Here is an 18,484-nt window from a genome sequence, read left to right on the forward strand (position 1 = left end):
GGAAAAAGACTTCAGATGTCATTTAGTTCAAGCCTCTTCGTTGCTAGAATTTTCTGTGTCAAGTGGTGATGTAATACACAGGGCTTTGCAGTATGGTCAGTGGAGTTAGATTCCTTGGATTTGAGTCCTGGCTCTACTCATTTAGTATCTGCATGTATGATTTCAGGCAAGTTGCTTAAAATCCCTGTGCTTTTTTAAAAATCTCTAAAATGGGATAATAGTAGTGCCCACTTAAAGATGCTGCTGTGATAGAAGATTTCATATAGGTAAAGAGGGTCTGGCATATAGTATACAATCCCCGACCTAGGATGGCTCGACTTAAGATTTTTTGACTTTACACTGGTGCAGAAGTGATAGGTGTTCAGTGGAAACTGGACTTCAAATTTTGAATTTTGATCTTTTCCCAAGCTAGCAATATGTGGTATGCTATTCCTTCATGATGCTGGGCAGTGGCAGTGAGTCTCAGCTCCCAGTCAATGCAATCATGAGGGCAAACAACCGATACCCTACATGTCCTGTGTTTGAACATGCTTAAGGTAGGCTAGGCTAAGCTGTGATGTTCAGTTGGTTAGGTGTATAAAATGGATTTTCTTTTTTTTTGCGGTACATGGGCCTCTCACTGTTGTGGCCTCTCCCGTTGCAGAGCACAGGCTCCAGACGCGCAGGCTCAGCGGCCATGGCTCACGGGCCCAGCCGCTCTGCGGCATGTGGGATCTTCCCGGACTGGGGCACAAACCCATGTCCCCTGCATCGGCAGGAGGACTCTCAACCACTGCGCCACCAGGGAAGCCCTGGATTTTCAACTTACGATGTTTTCAGTTTATGATGGGTTTATTGGGACATAACCTCATCATAAGTTGAGGAGCATCTATACATGCAATTCATGTACACTCAATTCATGCAATAGTCATGTTAATAATATGGAGCTCACTGTCCACCAAAGCTTTTGATTGTTAGAAAGTTATTTTGTGTGATAGGTTGAAATTGGGCCCCTGTAACTTTTACCTGGAAGATATTCCCACCTGAAAAATGGAAGAAATTTCAGGGAGGCAGCTTTTGGTTCAATTTAATGAAGTAGTTTCCAGTATTTAGAGCTGTCTAACAGAAATGGACAGCCTAAGGAGGGGTGATTTTCACAAGTTAAAATAACCACACAGCCTGTTGTTTGCAGAGAGTTCCCTGGATAAAATCCAGAATAGCAGATTTCAGAGCTTATCTGTACTACAGGTGGACTCTGAAACTCATTTTGAAAGCATGTGAACACAAACACATTAAACTTTGATTTTGTACTATAGTGACACTGTTATTGGCAAACACAGTTTGAAATTACAGATTTGTGTAAGAACATGAGCACATTGTCTTGCATTGAATTCCGTAAAGGAATTAATACTCTCACAACACTCAGATTAAACTTTGCTCAACAACAGAGAATTGGCGACCATTCTCCTTTGTTACTATTGAATCAATCCATACATGCAATGACATTTAGATTATGACATCTAATCTAATTATGACAATCAAAAACAGCCTTCTGCCAGAGACCCCTGCAATGAAGAAGCATTAGAAACAAGACAAAAGAAACCATGTTACTTTTTAAGCTAGTTTCCAAGGCTTAACTGAAATAAATATGCTTTCTATGAGAGAGAGTCTCACCATGGGTTTCCTAGTGTGAAAGGTTTATAACAGATTTTAGACTAATGGAAACAACTATGCTTTGGAACAGAGTTTAAGTAGGAGTTGATGTGTGTTTATCACTTTTGAATTGATTTACAATTCATGAAGCCCTTAGATGACAGAAAAGAATGACTACTCCATGAGACACCTTGGTGAAGATCACGGGGGTAGTCAGTAGAGGTCAACGGTAAATCAAAGCTGTGAATGGAAACTTGCAGGCCCACTGCTACTGCTGCAGTGGCCATTTGGTAATACGGATGGGCTCACCCTCCCCTCGTGTGTGGCCTTTTCATGCCTTTCAATATATAATCTGAGTTATGTAACTGAGCAGCTTATTCTTTGAGGATATGACTCAAGTTGGATTATTTCTAGGGTCGAACTATTATAATTCCTAGCAACTGTATAGAGATTTACATTTGAAAATTAGAATTAGTGTAGTATAGGATAACATTATAATATACTGTGGGGTTTTTTCCTTTTAAAAAAAGTGGGTCCTCCACTTTTAGATACGTTTACCAACTTAGAAGGGGTAATTTCTTTTGCTCATTTGAACTCAGAACTGACTTCCTTATCTTCCTCTTGAAATCACTTCTTTTCTCTGTGAAGTTTGGCATCATCTATTCAAGCTAGCCAGGCTCCAATCTGAATCTCAAAACTGTGGTGTCTCACAACTGGACCTTAAGGGATCCTTAGTCCATCACCCGTTTGATACTTAAAGCCTTTACCATTATCTAATTTGTGACTCCCCAAGTATTTGAGTACCTACTCAGTACCAGGCACTGTACTCACTCTACTGAATAATCATTTCTGCCAGATATTAAGCACCTCTGGGAAGAAAGAAGATATAGTCATAACAAGGCACATCCTGCCTTAGTGGAAGAGGCAGCTACGAACATTTTAATACGATGCAGTGAGTGCTTTGCAGAGGTCATGCAGAGGACTGGGGGAAGACAGGAAAGGTGCCTAGCCCAGAGGAGGCTTCAGGAAGGGTAATTGGGCCTGCTTTCTAGCATAGGGAACACTAGAACTGAATCTTGAAGGATGAATAGGAGTGATCCAGGTGACTGGCAAGTGTGTGTTCCAGGCAAGGAAACTGCAAGGACAGAAGTGCAGAGAGACCGTGTTTATCTCTCTAAATCTTGGTTTCCTCATCTGTAAGTGTTTACTTTATAGGAGTGTTGTGAGGAATAAATGAGAAAACGTTTATAATGGACATACGAAGTAGTCACCAAATTATTATTATTCTCATCATCGTCATTATTACAACTGCTGCAATATATCAATGTAGAGATATGCAAAGTAACCATATAGCAACCAGATGACCCCCACGCACATGCCCAGGCCCATAATCCTTGCCTGATAAATATACTAACATATCTATAGTAGGAATGTTCCAATCTGAAACAATCTCAGAGCCTAATGCTACTAGACACTTCAGGTCATAACAACTCCCCTTGCTTGCTAACATTCCATGTTCAGTAAAAACCATGTTGCTTTGGCTTCCCTTGGAGCCAGGTCAGGTCAATACGAAATTCCAGATTGCTCAACAACTCTGTTTTCTCACTGTAAAATAATTTGCCACTATGGTATTCTGACCAGTCTCTTATTAATTTTGTAATAACACTCAAAAAGCACTGACTATGTGCCAGACACTAGTCTTAACACTATTCAAATATTAACTCATATTTAATTCTTACAACAACCCTAGAAGGTAGCTAACTATTATTATCATAATTTTTTAAATGTGGAAACAGAGGCACAAGGAAGTTAAGTAACTTGCAGCTAGTAAAGAGTAAAGCCCAGATGCAAACTGAGGTGCTGTGGCTTCAGAGTCCCTGTTCTTTACCTCTACATGCACTGCATCCCTGAGGCCAGGCAGGCAGCTCTGGGACCCTATGGGACTGACTTTCTGAGCCCACAAGGCTGAAGTCAGACTCTGTGGTAAATGCAGCAAGATAAACACTACTTTGCTGGGTTTGTCTGGGTGCCTTTGGCAGCTGGTCTCCCAAAGTGCCTTCTTCAACTGATTATCTCTTGCTTTCAAGATATCAGATGCACTGGCCTGCTTGTCTTGCATTGGATCCAAAGTTTGCCCTAATCCACATCAGAAGGGCCTTCAGGTCTGAAAAATATCTTTGAGGCCTACAGCAGAACAGTTCTTCAGCTGTATTCTGAATGGGAATTTACATTTCTTAGGTTTAGAAGTGGTTATTCCATTCCCATGGAGAATCTTATGGTTTGAGTTTTTCTCTGATGAAAACTGAAGTGGCCAGTGGCCCACCATTACAGTGTCCCAAGGAGATCTCTACACAGAAGCCATATTCCAGGATGATACACATTACTTATTCCTGTATAACTTTGACCCCACTCCTTTGAGACATCCTGGCCTTGCTAAACTCAGTGAACTGTGAATGAACCAGGAGGACTCCCTTTTGCCTTTCTAGCCTAAAGCTAATCTGAGAACAGGTCCTTCCTCAAAGCCCACACTACATACTTGACCTGTGGGGTCTTTTCCACACTGATGACAAAAAGAAGCAAAGACAGGGGAATTGCTACCCTTCAGAGCAGTACTGGCTCTATCTCCCCACCTCTAGGCTTCTTCAGGGTGGAGGCCCCTCTCAAGGCAGGGCTCAGACCTATCCACACCAGCATCCCGAACAGAACAAAGTCGAGGAAGCTAAGAACCGAGAGAAGCTGGAAAGAAAGAAAGAACCCTAAAGAGCCCTTCATGCGAAAGCAAGGGCTTTTATTTTCTTCTGGCCCACTGAAAGCTGCAACTCCTAACAACATACCTTCAGAGCTTCCCCTCTAATGCTCCTTGAGGGGAGGATGGAATTGTGTTGAGTCAGGGTGGAAGTGGGAGAATGTGGAGGCGGGGTGGCTCTTGAGCTTCGCTAGAAGTTGACTTGTGCTGCAGATGCCTTGTACCAGTGAACAAAGTCATGGCCTCACCTGACCTGCTCTTGAAATTCACAGACGAGACAGGATACAGAATATCATGGGGTTGAAGAGTCCCAGGGACTCTGGAGTCAAGTTACCTCAGTTTGAATCCTGCCCTACATTTCCTATTTGAGTGCCCTCGTACAGTTTACTTATCCTCCCCATCCCCCAGTTTCCTCATTTTTAAATGGTTATCATCATAATAGTAGAGTTTAGAATAATAAAAATTTGGGGGAGGTGTATGTATGATGGTGGCACAGGTCATGCACCTAGGCAAATCCAGTTACACCTGGAGACTTCAATACTTCTCTCTCAGCAGTCAGAGAACAGGTAAAGGAATAAATCATCAGTAAGGAAATAGGAGACCTGAACAACACTATCAACCAAATTGACCTGATTGACATTCGTAGGATACTCTACCCCACAGCACAGGCTACACAAATAGACTCGCCGCCACGTGAACTGAAAGCCAGAGTTATTAGAGGTTTCCTGTGTATTTGATTTCTAACTTGATAAAAATGAAATATAATTGCAGAACCAAAAGAACAATGATTCTTGTTTTACAGTATGTATAACTCATCTCACATTCTTTCACTTCTGATAGTTCCATCATATTTACATGATTAGGTGCTTTTTGCTTTTGCAAAGTGTGGTGTGTGGGACATGTATGCTGTTCATCCCTCTTCTTCCACTGCCCCTGGAATGTGGGTGGGCAACAGAGGACGGCAGAGATGGGAAGGGGAATCTGGAGACGGGCACTAAATTGCCAAAAATATTTCTATGTGTGTTCTTATTTTACAGTCATAATGATGTGGGAGATGAGGACGGGTCTTTGGCTATCTTGTCACCCTGTTATTTGCTGTTCTTTTTCTTGGCTTTCACCGAACAGCTCTGGTGTCAGAAACCATCATCACATGTTTCTTACTCCAGCAAAGTGGTGTTAGGCGATGTACTAGTTAATTGTATAAGACATCCAAGATTGATTTCCCTACATACAAAATATACTTTTTAACACCAATTAGGAATAATGGAACACAGCAGATCCTATACACAGGGGAATAAAAAAAAGAAAAAAACAACAACTGTGAGAAGAGCATGAGATGAAGCAAACAAATGGAGAAATCTTTAATGGGGTAGATGAATCATTATTCTGACTTCCCCTGGGTTTTGCTTGCCCATGCCCTCCTGCTGAGATAGATGTGCTTTTGCAAGGCAGAATTGGAGGTGAGTAAATAAGAAGGCGGTTATCCACTTTTATCATCACAGCACCCCACATGTCAGTTCAAGAAAATGCTAATGAAGAAAATTCTGTGAGTTTGTGGAATCAGAACCCAAATTACTTTTAGAATTTAAAAGAATCAGAGTAGGTACAGCACCAACCACTTAATCCAATGAAACAGAAAAACCCTAATGGAGATCATCTTGGCACGTTAGGAAAACAACCTCAGGGCTCCCGCTGACAGGATACTTTCCCCAAGTACTATTAATTATAATGCATTATTAGCTAACTGCAGGCAGTGGACGCCCTTTGCATGTTAACAAAAGTGCAACAGCCTTTTAGTGGGGCTTGTTCAGTCTTCAAAATTGTCTTAATCATTAGTGAATTAGTTAAACAATAACATTAGGAGATAAAAATAATCACCAGTGTCACTTGGGAACAAGTCTAAAGTAGAACTGACTGCCAGAGGCTCTGGGTACAGACATTCCTGACTCTACAGATTGACGGGTGACAATCAGCACAACTCCAGACAGAGACAGCCTCATCCTGGCCTCCTCAGGGTTACACAGTAACATGAGATTGTTGTTGTGGAGTTGATTTCTGCTACAGAGCGTGGTAGGTGTGTGAGACAGGGAAAGTGGTACCATGGTCCCGCTGTTCAGTTCTCAATCATTCAGAAATTGACAATGCAGTTAGCAGATTTTTGAAACTCATGTTCCTTTCAATGCTCTCTTTTTGGGCCATTTCACTGATTGTTAATGGCTCCACCTGGGGAGGTCTGGCAATGATGCTGAAACTCTGTCAAGCTTCACTGGCTGTTCTGGAAAGAGGTTTTGAATGTCAGCTCAGAGACTGAAGAGAAGCTCAAATCGTGCTTTAGGATTATCTCTGGATTTTGATGATTGGCATATTCCTCTTCTGCTGATTCATATTTTGATGACTGACCATAGGTAGAAAAAAATGGAAAAAAATCTCTCCGCGAGTGACCTGAGATGATAAATTCATTGTCTTTTGTTTTATCCAAATTTAAAAAAACACTAAATTTACTTTTTATAAATTTTACATACAGTAAAATTCACTCTTTTTGGTATACAGTTCTGTAAGTTTAGAGAAATATGTAGTCAAGTAAACCACCACTACAATCATAATAATTTGTATTATCACTTCAGCATGAAGAAATGCTAAGAAAATGTCTTCAGAATTTCTTTTAGAGCAGGTCTACTGGTAACAAAAATCTCTTATTTCTTCTTCACCCAAAAATGTTTTTTCTTTCCTTTCATCTCTGAAGGATGTTTTCTCTAGATAATACTAATTTATGCTTCCACAAGCAGTGTGTCAGGCCTTTGTTCTCTTAGCACTCTTGCCAGCCTCAGTAGTACCATTTTTAATAGTTTTGCCAAATTGGCAGGAAAAAAATGGCATCTCATTCTTTAGTCATTAAGAATATTTGCCCTTTGTTGTATATGTTGACAATTTCCCCCCACTTTATTTATTTTTAAAAAACATACACATGTTTAATACTTAGGTAGAAAAAGCTATCTTTTTTTCCTTTATTATTATTATTACAATTTTGCTTTATTTTAGAAAGATCTTTTACACCCTAGGTTAGATTAGTATTCATCCACATTTTCTTTTGGTCCTCTAGTTGTTGTTTTCTAAATTTAGCACTTTTCTCCATTTGCAACAAATTGCTTTGGTTAGTGTGAAGTAGGCACTTAACTTTATTTTTTCTAACTGGTATGTATATGTTCAGTAACATTTATCAAGTTATATATACTTTCTCTTTGTTTGAAATACCCATTTTATCAAACGTTAATTACTTTTATATAGTTGTGATTGTTTCCGAGTTTTTTTTTTTTTTTTTTTTTTTTTTTTTTTTTGCGTAATGCGGGCCTCTCACTGCTGTGGCCTCCCCCGTTGCGGAGCACAGGCTCCGGACGCGCAGGCTCAGCGGCCATGGCCCACGGGCCCAGCCGCTCCGCGGCATATGGGATCCTCCCAGACCGGGGCACGAACCCGTATCCCCTGCATCGGCAGGCGGACTCTCAACCACTTGCGCCACCAGGGAGGCCCTGTTTCCGAGTTTTTAATTCTATTTTGCCAGTCTGTGTATTTGTACATACATGCCACGATTTTATAATGGTAAGTTTTTAGTATTGCTAGATTTAGCAAATGAAAATAGAGGCCACTCAGTTAAATTTGAACTTCAAATATGCAATGAATAATTTTTTAGCATGCGCATGTTTCAAATATTGCATGAGATTCCAAACTTCAAATTTAACTCAGTGTCCTGTATTTTATCTGGCAACCCTAAATTCCAATATCTGCAACACATACTGCCCCCAGTCTTTCTCCTTTTCCAAAATGTACAATTATTTTTTTAAAAAAAGGGTAGAGTCCTTTAAGAAATTGATGGGTAGATGCTTTGGGAAAGTTTTTAAGTGTGATTAAGGATGACACCAGCAAAAGAAAGCAAAAATGGGCTTCATTTTCATTCTTCAAAATAGAATAATATTAAAACATGTTAATTCCTCCAAGACAGGCTGGTCCTCTTTCCACCCCACCCCTCCCTCAGTGTGTCTTTTGTTTTTTCTCCTGGAGGTAAAAGTTCTTTACCATTTGTTGTTATGGACTGAATGTTTGTGTCCCCCCCAAATTCATATGTTGAAACCCTAACCCCAAAGTGTCTATACTTGGAGATGGGACCTGTGAGGAGGTGATAAAGGTTAAATGAAGTCATAAGGGTAAGCCCCTAATTGGATAGAGCTGGTGCCCTTATAAGAAGAGGAAGAAGCACTAGAACCTTTTCTGCCATGTGAAGACACAGGGAGAAGGTGACCATCTGATCTTGGACTTCTTAGCCTCTAGAACTGTGAGAAATCAATTTCTGTTGTTTAAGTCACACATTTTATTTTGGCATATTTTGGTATTTTATTATGGCAGTCCAAGCAGACAAATACATCATTTGAGAACTAAATTATTTGCATATTTCATTAAAAATTTTTTAACAATTATTATTTGCATCTTGCAAAGTCCTATAATTTAAGGAGAATCTGTGCTATCTTTATTTTCATTTTACATTAAGAGCAAATGACTGAAACTTTAGAAGATTATGTGAACTGCCCAAGATGACTCAGCTGATAACTCTATAATCAGGGTTTAGCATTAGGGGGCAATTGGTTTATAGGAGTTGGTTCAGGAATCAATGATCTCTAAGATTCCTGCTCAGGGTAGGAGCTCACCTAGTACTTTCTCTGCAGAAAATGGCTAGTCAACCTGATACAAGAAACTTCAACATTTTTACTCTTTGCCTCAAAATGTCTTCATATCATTTTTCCTTTTAAAATTTTTCTCTCACCTTTCTGTTTCCTCCTTTCTAATAGCACTCCCTGTGATTTTTATCTCAAACTTTCCCATGCTTCACTTATCCTCTCTCATGAATCTTGAAATTCCTTCTCTATTTCTCCTTTCCCTTAGTCTACAAACATATTCACACATTCTCCCATTGTAATCAAGTCCTGTATTGTTCTTCAAATTGCAGACCCTTTTCTTCTACCATCTATTTCCAAACGAAGGTTAATTTCCCCCACATTTTTTTAGCCTATCATAAGCATAATATACGTGCACAATGAAGAAAACTTGGACCATACACTCACACACACACACACACACAAACACACACACCCTAACCCCAACACCAACCCTAACCCTAACACACTACCTGAAATCCTATCACCTTTTGATAACCACTAACCACTGTACATTCTTCTCTTGTCCTCTCTCCCTCTCTTCCTCTTCTCTCTTCTCCCTCTCTTTCTACCCCTCTTTTTCTTCTTTTTTTTTTTTTTTTTGCGGTACGCGGGCCTCTCACTGTTGTGGCCTCTCCCGTTGCGGAGCACAGGCGCCGGACGCGCAGGCTCAGCGGCCATGGCTCACGGGCCCAGCCGATCCATGGCATGTGGGATCCTCCCAGACCGGGGCACGAACCCGTGTCCCCTGCATCGGCAGGCGGACTCTCAACCACTGTGCCACCAGGGAAGCCCTCTACCCCTCTTTACTCTCTCAATCTCTCTCGTCTATCTAAAATATATTGTGTATATATAATTTCATCCATTTTTGTGCTAGATAGCATTTTTTCAGTTGATTTAATAGTTTAACTTAAAACGTTTATTGTTACTTAATAATTTCTCAATTTTTATAAAATAATGCATGTCTATAACTTAAAGATTAAAGACTAGCACAGGCTTATATTACATATTTTTAAAAACACAATAATTTCTTGCCCCATCCGTCTTCAACCATGAGTCTTCTTAGAGGTGAATACTTGAAAAGTTTTTAACTATTTCTTAAAGCTTTAATATCCATGTTCTAATTGATATGCTGTATTGTTTGGGTCCCAGCAGAAACAGATGGCCCCCTGAAAAGGAGGGGTTAAAGAAGCTTAATGAAGAAATGATTTATAAAGGAGTGGGCCGAGTTAAGGAAACAGCAAGGGATGGTAAAGCACCTGGGACTAGCTGTAGTGGAACTAACAGTAGTATGATGCCATTACCAACTCTAGGATTAAAAGAGGCAAGATTCGGGGGAATGATTATCAGAACCCAATAAGAACTGTAGCTGTAACTGTACAGGAGCTGTGGCCTTAAGTGGAGGATTGCAGTCACTGCCCAAGGAGTGGGAGGCTGGAAGGTGAAGGAAACAATAGCCTTCTTTCTGCCTCTTCTTATCCTCCCATTTCCCACTAGGGCAGCCCATTAAGCAAACCCAGCTAGAAGCCAAAGACAAGGAGCCTAGATGATGCAGTCTGAAGAGATCAGCCTTCTGAGTCACAGAGTAGGGTGGAAAGGGTAAACATAGATCTGCAGAAGCACAGGGAAAATTACCAGCACATAGGCTTATATGGATATTTTTTGCTTTATAGATTTTGGTGGTTATGTGTTGACAACTTATTATGATAAATAATAATTGAGATTTTTTTCTCACAATTTCTCACCTTCTCCACATATCTCATAATACAGTACTATTATAAATTTTTTTTAAATTTTATTTATTTATTTTTGGCCACACTGGGTCTTTGTTGCTGTGCGGGCTTTCTCTAGTTGCGGCGAGCAGGGGCTACTCTTCATTGTGGTGCGTGGGCTTCTCATTGCGGTGGCTTCTCTTGTTGGGGAGCACGGGCTCTAGGTGCGCGGGCTTCAGCAGGTGTGGCGCGCAGGCTCAGTAGTTGTGGCACATGGCCTTAGTTGCTCCGCGGCACGTGGGATCTTCCCGGACCAGGGCTCAAACCCGTGTCCCCTGCACTGGCAGGCAGATTCTTAACCACTGCGCCACCAGGGAAGTCCAGTACTATTATAAATTTTATTTGAAAACAAGAATTGTTAACAATATCCAGTATTTTACATAATTATGTGAATAATTATTCACCACTGAGCCAAGAAGTGTACTAGGACATTTCCTTTCTATGCTGCTCCCTACCGTACTCTCTCCTTAGGAATTCATAATTGCCTCCTATTTGCATTTGTTTAGTTTTCTATGTGCTTGGCACTATTTTTTTTTCTAAATGTTCCAAATTATCTTCATATGGCCAAACACATAAGAGAATATTTTAGTTTTGTTTTTCCCTGGAACCTTCTTTTTCTTCAATCTGAATTGGTTATTTTCTAGGCCCTGGAGCTTGCTGTCACCTATGACTCCTGCCTTGAGACTAAAATTTTTAATTCTCTCCTTTTGCTGAATTCCATGTCTTTCTCTCTCTCTTTTTTTTTTTTTTTTTTTTTGGCACAGTACACATTCTACTTGTTTCATGAGAGAAGGTACAGAACAGGTAAGTTTTTGAGTCTTGCATGTCTGGAAATATGCCTAATTCTACTTTTACACTCAACTGGTAATATGTCTGGGAACAGAATTCTAGGCTGGAAATAATTTTCCTTCAGAATTTTGTAGGTATTGTTCCATAGCCTTTTAGCTTTCACAGTTGCTATTTAGATATGACATGCTTTTATGAAGCCTGTTTCTTTGTATGTGACTTGTCTTTACTTTCTAGATGCTTTTATATGTACTTTTTAACTGCTGGTGCTCTGAAATTTCATGATGAAATGTTGTGCTTTGTTTATTCGTGTTTCACACACAATAAACTTTCAATCTCAAGCCTTGTTCTTCAGCTCAGCAAAATTCCAGTATGATTTGTCTTTGATAATTTCCTTCCTTCTATTTTGATTTTTTTTTTTTTCTGTTTTGAGCTCCCATTGTTTAGATTCTGGATCTTCTGGGCTGATCCTCTTAAGTTTCATTTCTTCCTCTCCTCTCCTCCTCCCTCTTCCTAGCATTTAGTTTGTTAATAACTTATAATAACTTGTCAGAGTTGGGCATGTTATCTCTTATTCATGGACAAAAACATATGTTTTCATGCTCAATAATGTGCCTGCAGTTGGGCATTAAGCCAGTTCTTTGCCCAACACCTCTTTCATAGTCATCCTTCTCCTACTTTACAAAAGACAGGTATAGTCCTCCTTGAATCCTGACTTTCACCGTGGCGCGTTGCCCCAGACTCAAACCTTTAGCAGTGCCAAAAAAAAAAAAGGATACTTGGAAATGACTTTAACTGTGACGCCTACCTTAATTAAGGTGGCATAAGAAATAGTATATTTGGGCCTGAATTAGGATATTTTGAATTCAGACATTGTAGAACAGGGTACTGACCACTTTGATTTAGCAGACCTTACCCAATTATTTTCAAAGTGCATTTGCTCCTGAAGGAAAGACCAGTAAAAGTAAAGAATATAAAGCAGGGCCTCCCTGGTGGCGCAAGTGGTTGAGAGTCCGCCTGCCGATGCAGGGGATACGGGTTCGTGCCCCGGTCTGGGAGGATCCCATATGCCGCGGAGCGGCTGGGCCCGTGAGCCATGGCCGCTGAGCCTGCGCGTCCGGAGCCTGTGCTCCGCAACGGGGGAGGCCACAACAGTGAGAGGCCCGCATACCACAAAAAAAAAAAAAAAAAAAAAAGAATATAAAGCAACTGTAAGAAATGCAGGAGACAGACTTGTGACCAGTACCCATGTCTCATTTACGTTTACCTGTGGAAGCACTGGAATTCAGACATGAGATGACTGTCACAGGAATGAGTATTAAGGTGCTCATTGGAAGTGAAAAATTAAGTCAGATAGAAAGTGTCTGATTTAGAAAATTAGTTTGACAATAAGGACTGAGTTTGCCCATTGGTTATAACAGACCTTTTCCATGAATTGAACAAGCTAACAAGCTGTATATGAGCTCTCATCTGAGGTTTGATGTGACTAGAGCATGTGATAAAATAGAAGAATTTTATCACATATATGTGAAAATGCATGAAATTAATAATATTTCAATTCTCCCAAACCCTTCTGAGTATATCATGTTAAGCAAGTTGCCTCTAAGTGAAAGATTCAACAATATAACTAATAGTCTTTTAATAAGTCTTGGTAAAGCCTTTTTGGTATGCTGCCTAGAAACTAGGGAGAGAATAATTTTAACAACTGGATAACAAGTCCTTTCACAGCACAGGTTCTTTGATTTCAACAAAATTAAAGGGCCCAATTGAGTTATTAGCTGATAGTTTATTAAAAATTACTTTGATGATTAATTTTTATGTGCTTTTTGGCTATAACTTAGAAACAGTTATAGAATTAAATGACATTGGTCCTTCCATTCCATTATTTATGAAAACAAGATTTTCAATACATCTATAATAGCAAAAAGTAATGATAGGATTTATGTTGAACACTTTCACATTGGCAATAAGAAATATCTCTCCATTAATTTTTTTTTTTTTTTTTTTTTTTGCGGTACACAGGCCTCTCACTGCTGTGGCCTCTCCCATTGCGGACCACAGGCTCCGGACGCGCAGGCTCAGCGGCCATGGCTCATGGGCCCAGCCGCTCCACGGCACGTGGGATCCTCCCGGACCGGGGCACGAACCCGTGTCCCCTGCATCGGCAGGCGGACTCTTAACCACTGCGCCACCAGGGAAGCCCCTATCCATTAATATTTAAATTATTTGAAGAAAACCCATACTTCTCACTGAGATGAATTTCTAAAATAAATATTTTTAGAATGATAAATGTATATAACTGAGTCACTTTGCTGTACAGCAGAGATTGGCACAATATTGTAAATCAACTATACTTCAATAAAAAAATTAAAAAATGAATAATTTTATCAAAATTTATAATATGGATAATTTTCATCAGTTATGTGCTACTAATTATCATAAATGCTAACTCAATCCAGAAAAGAAAAAGAGGTTAAACATTTTGACTTTTGTAGACACAGGACATTTTTAAAAATTAAAATTCAAATTATAGATATTTTTTGTTGCAGAAACTTAGAATCATTAAAAATATTTTAAAGCACATATATTTATTACTTTAGGATAAAATTCTTTGGGGGAAATGGAACAGAAATATGAGAATAGAAAATAATGCAGTAAATTTTCCAACTGTTAAATATAACAATATATTGATATATATATTTTAAATGGTTATGGTGAGTAACAAATTTCTATGGTAATTAAATGCTATTGAATAAATAGAGCATAGCAATTTTAAAAGGTAAATATATACTATATTTTGAAAAATTATATCCTTTGCAGCTATTTAAACATATGATGGAAAATTTTAGATATTAACTTAAAATTTCTAAAACCCCTAACTTACAGTTTTTCCTTTCTCTCCTTTGTACTATAACTATTTGTTTTCAAATTTTATCCCCTTTATGAGTATGCAGATGAATGAGGATAGGGACCATGTTTTCTAAGCTTTGTATCCTTTACAAAACTTTAATAAAGTGTCTTGTTCATAATAGGAGCACAATTCAATATTTACTGAATTAAATTATTTCTATTTTCATCAAAGGGAGTCATTCATTCCTCTTCAATTGTTCTTCCCTAGCCTACAGGTTAGTTTTTTCTACTACTGATAATCAAAACAATTGCTTGATGGAAATAAAATTTTGGTTTAAAATGTAACTCACTTAGTATCTTTAAAATGAGAATAGGAAAGATACTGTGAGAAGGAAATGAGTATATACAATAAATCAATATCAATTTTCTTAAATATGGTTATTTTCTACATAAAATAAAACAACACAGTATTTGGAAATATACTTATTGACATAAAACTATAGTGTATGCATACTATAAATATGTATACATTCATATAGTTTATGTATGTGTATAGATATTAATAGTGTATACATACTAATAAAACAAGTTTATTTTCATGATGATTCTTTCTAATGTGCACTCAATTAGAAAGCAGTAAAAACACCAGCAGATGGCTCAGAGTGGTTGACAATAAACCTTTTCTCCTCAGGTCACTAATACAGAATTGTAATGAAAAATTATATATACTTTACTCAGCACCTTTGCTTAGGACACTGTAAGCACAAGATATTGCCTACTTCTGCTTTATTTGCTATGTTTGCAACAATAAGCTAGCAAGAAGAAGTAGCTTATGCATGTATATTGGTTTACACACTTTTGCAATTTTTGAGGATTATCAAGGTTTGGTCTTGCCCTGTGATTTTTTTTTTTTTTTTTTTTTTGCGGTATGCGGGCCTCTCACTGTTGTGGCCTCCCCCGTTGCGGAGCACAGGCTCCGGACACGCAGGCTCCGGATGCGCAGGCTCAGCGGCCATGGCTCACGGGCCCAGCCGCTCCGCGGCATATGGGATCCTCCCAGACCGGGGCACGAACCCGTATCCCCTGCATCGGCAGGCGGACTCTCAACCACTTGCGCCACCAGAGAGGCCCTTGCCCTGTGATTTAATCCTATTAAATTACATTTAAATATGATATATAGCATTTTATTTTGTACTTAGTATTATCCAAAGAAATAATATTACATATATAGACCTCTTAAAAAATAACTTTGGCAAAAACAAGTTTAAAAAATACAATAGAAACTCTTATAACCTACTTAGAAATATCAGGTATGGGTTTAAGAATTAGATAGCCTAATATCTACCCTAATTCTTACCATTCCCTTGTCATCGTGAGACTGTTGCTTGAAATAAGAAAATATTATCTTGAATTTATAAAACTTTTTTTATTCAAAACAAAAAATTGGAACTATCTTATATATGATAGTCCTGTATCCTAACAGTATCTTCATGAATACTAATTCTAGGTAACATTTATTGAGCGCCCCCTTTGTACCAGACACTCTGCTTAGCACTTTACATTTAATCCTCACAACAACTCTCTGAGGTAGGTATATGATTGAGCCCTCTTTACAAAAGAGGCCTTCAGTTTGAGGTTCATGGAAGGAAAAAGATGCAGATGGGGATGTTTATACCCTGGTCTTCCTGAGCTCCTCAATAGACTGAGCTCCTTGAGGAGGGGCTTTCTCTTACTGTGTCTCAGCATGCATTACTGTGCTGATCACGTAGAGGAGAGTGGGGAGAAGGAAGTGAGAGAAGATCCTTGCATTGGTGTCATGACAGTGGGCAACACTAGATCTAGCAGATGAGTGGCCAGATCAGAAGTGTAATCATGCTCCGAGCAAGCTAAGAGAAAATCACGTTTGTAAGGATGTTAGAGTATGAAAATAATTCCACAAGAATGATAGCGTACTATGAAAATTAAACATTCAAACACACGTCTAATTTCCCTGGGATTAAATCTAATTAATTAGTGTTGATATTATTATATATTATGATGAATATTGTTGAAAACCTAGGAGTTTTTTTAATCATGTTAAGCTAGTTCCTTTGTCTTAGCCTCTTATTTCATCTTAATGTTTCTTTTCAACTCACTTGTATCTCTGAAAGGAAAAAATTATGAAAGGGAAACAATGCATGTCATTTACATTTCTCTGAGGTAGAAAACTTCAGGGTCCGAATATTTGGTATTTGTGGTCAATCAGAATAATTAAGTAAAACTTAAAAGGGGTCTTTTGGGTTCTTTATTTAAACCTTTACTACTTTATTCTAAATGAGGTCAGGAATAGTGATTAAAGAATGTGAATAAATCACATTCATCGCCTATAAATATGTTAAATTTCTTTACCAGTGCAACTTTGGGCTTCTCAAAGGCCATCAGCATCCTGAAGAAGACAGGAGCCGCAAGATGAGCCATTTTCCTGCTCCTGCCCTATTCAGAGTCCCTACTTTTTTTTTTTTTTTTTTTTTTTTTTTTTTTTAACAGAGCTCACAGTTTAGCAAAGATGTCTACTGAACTATTTAAGCTCACTTTGACTATGTTCTGAAGTCCTAAGTGAAAGTAGTTTATCCCAAATTGGCCCAGAGGAAACAAAAATCAAAGTGAAAAGAAATAATTTCATGTTGTTTGGAATGTCAAATTACGTAAAGGGAAACACATTTGGTCAAAAAAAGGAAAGAGAAATAAAGGAAAAGAAAAAAAGAAAAAACAAACAACCCCCCACCAAGTGTTCAGTATTGTTTTTCCCACTCTTAAAGAGAACTTTTTAAAAAGTGCCTTTCTTTTATGCACATTAAAGCAGATGTAAAAAAGATTGATTCAGTGCTCTGCTTTGTGAGGAAAACAGCCTGAAGATACTTTAGCTCCCTGCTAAGCCTTTGGTATCCATCAGAACTGTATTTCCATAGTTGCAAAATTGACTGTAATTGAAAGTCTGTTCAATTATCTGTGTATTTCCAATTTGTCCACATAAAAGCACTTATAACAGTGCCTGGCACATAGGTAGTGTACAATAAATGGTAGCAATTGCAATAGAACAGCTTAGATAGCATCCATATACTGCTAAGGCAAAAAAGGAAACGTCAAATGGGATGATTGTTTTGTGTTAGGGGACTCAAGTCTTTTCAAGAAAATTTAAAAAGGATATTGATCAAGTCTGAAATTAAACATTCATGAATTTTCAGGAGGCTGCCCTCAGGATCTTCCAACCTTACCTTTTCAACTCTATTTTAAAACATAAGAATTCAGAAAATATTTTTTAACAAACAGAGCAATCTTTTACTTCCAATTTCCTAGGTTAGACTGTTCTATCTTATTTGGGGTTTGAGGAGATATACAAAGTGTTTGATTTATCACTGTTTGAGTATATTTTATAACACAACTCAGAAAACCAGGCTGTGCTCAGTTAAAAAGCAAAACAAACTATAGCTCAAAGGATTGAACCAGCAAGGAATTAACATGGGTTTATAATAGCTGTTAATATTAACTGATAACCCATGCTAAATGACCAGGTAAAACCTTTTAGTGTTTAATCTTACAAAAACCATTTGGTCATCAAAGTAACAAAAAAAAATTTTTTTCCCCAGATACTGAAAGATTTTGGTAAGCCTACCCAAAATAAAAGTTTTTCTTTATAACCATATTTTAATGTGCTTAATAAACTATTCCGCATGAAAAATAACAGAAAAAACTTTTTAAGCACAACACAAATTCTAATGCACAAGAAAAAAGCTGAGGGGAAAAATTGGAAAAGTTATCAATTTTAACATGGACCTTACTGCCACTAGTCATATCTCCCTTAGTATTGATATGAGGTCTGCAGGTAGGAAAATTCCAACTTAATCGTATTTAAATATGTAAATTTTGGTTGTGTCTTCAGGTTTCTAGTCACGTGCTTAATGAAGCAATAACTCTGAAACTGCTTCAACTTCAGGATACTCTTGTTGTAAAGGACA

The sequence above is a fragment of the Mesoplodon densirostris genome, chromosome 5, assembly GCF_025265405.1.
Source record: "Mesoplodon densirostris isolate mMesDen1 chromosome 5, mMesDen1 primary haplotype, whole genome shotgun sequence".
Taxonomy (NCBI): Eukaryota; Metazoa; Chordata; class Mammalia; order Artiodactyla; family Ziphiidae; genus Mesoplodon; species Mesoplodon densirostris.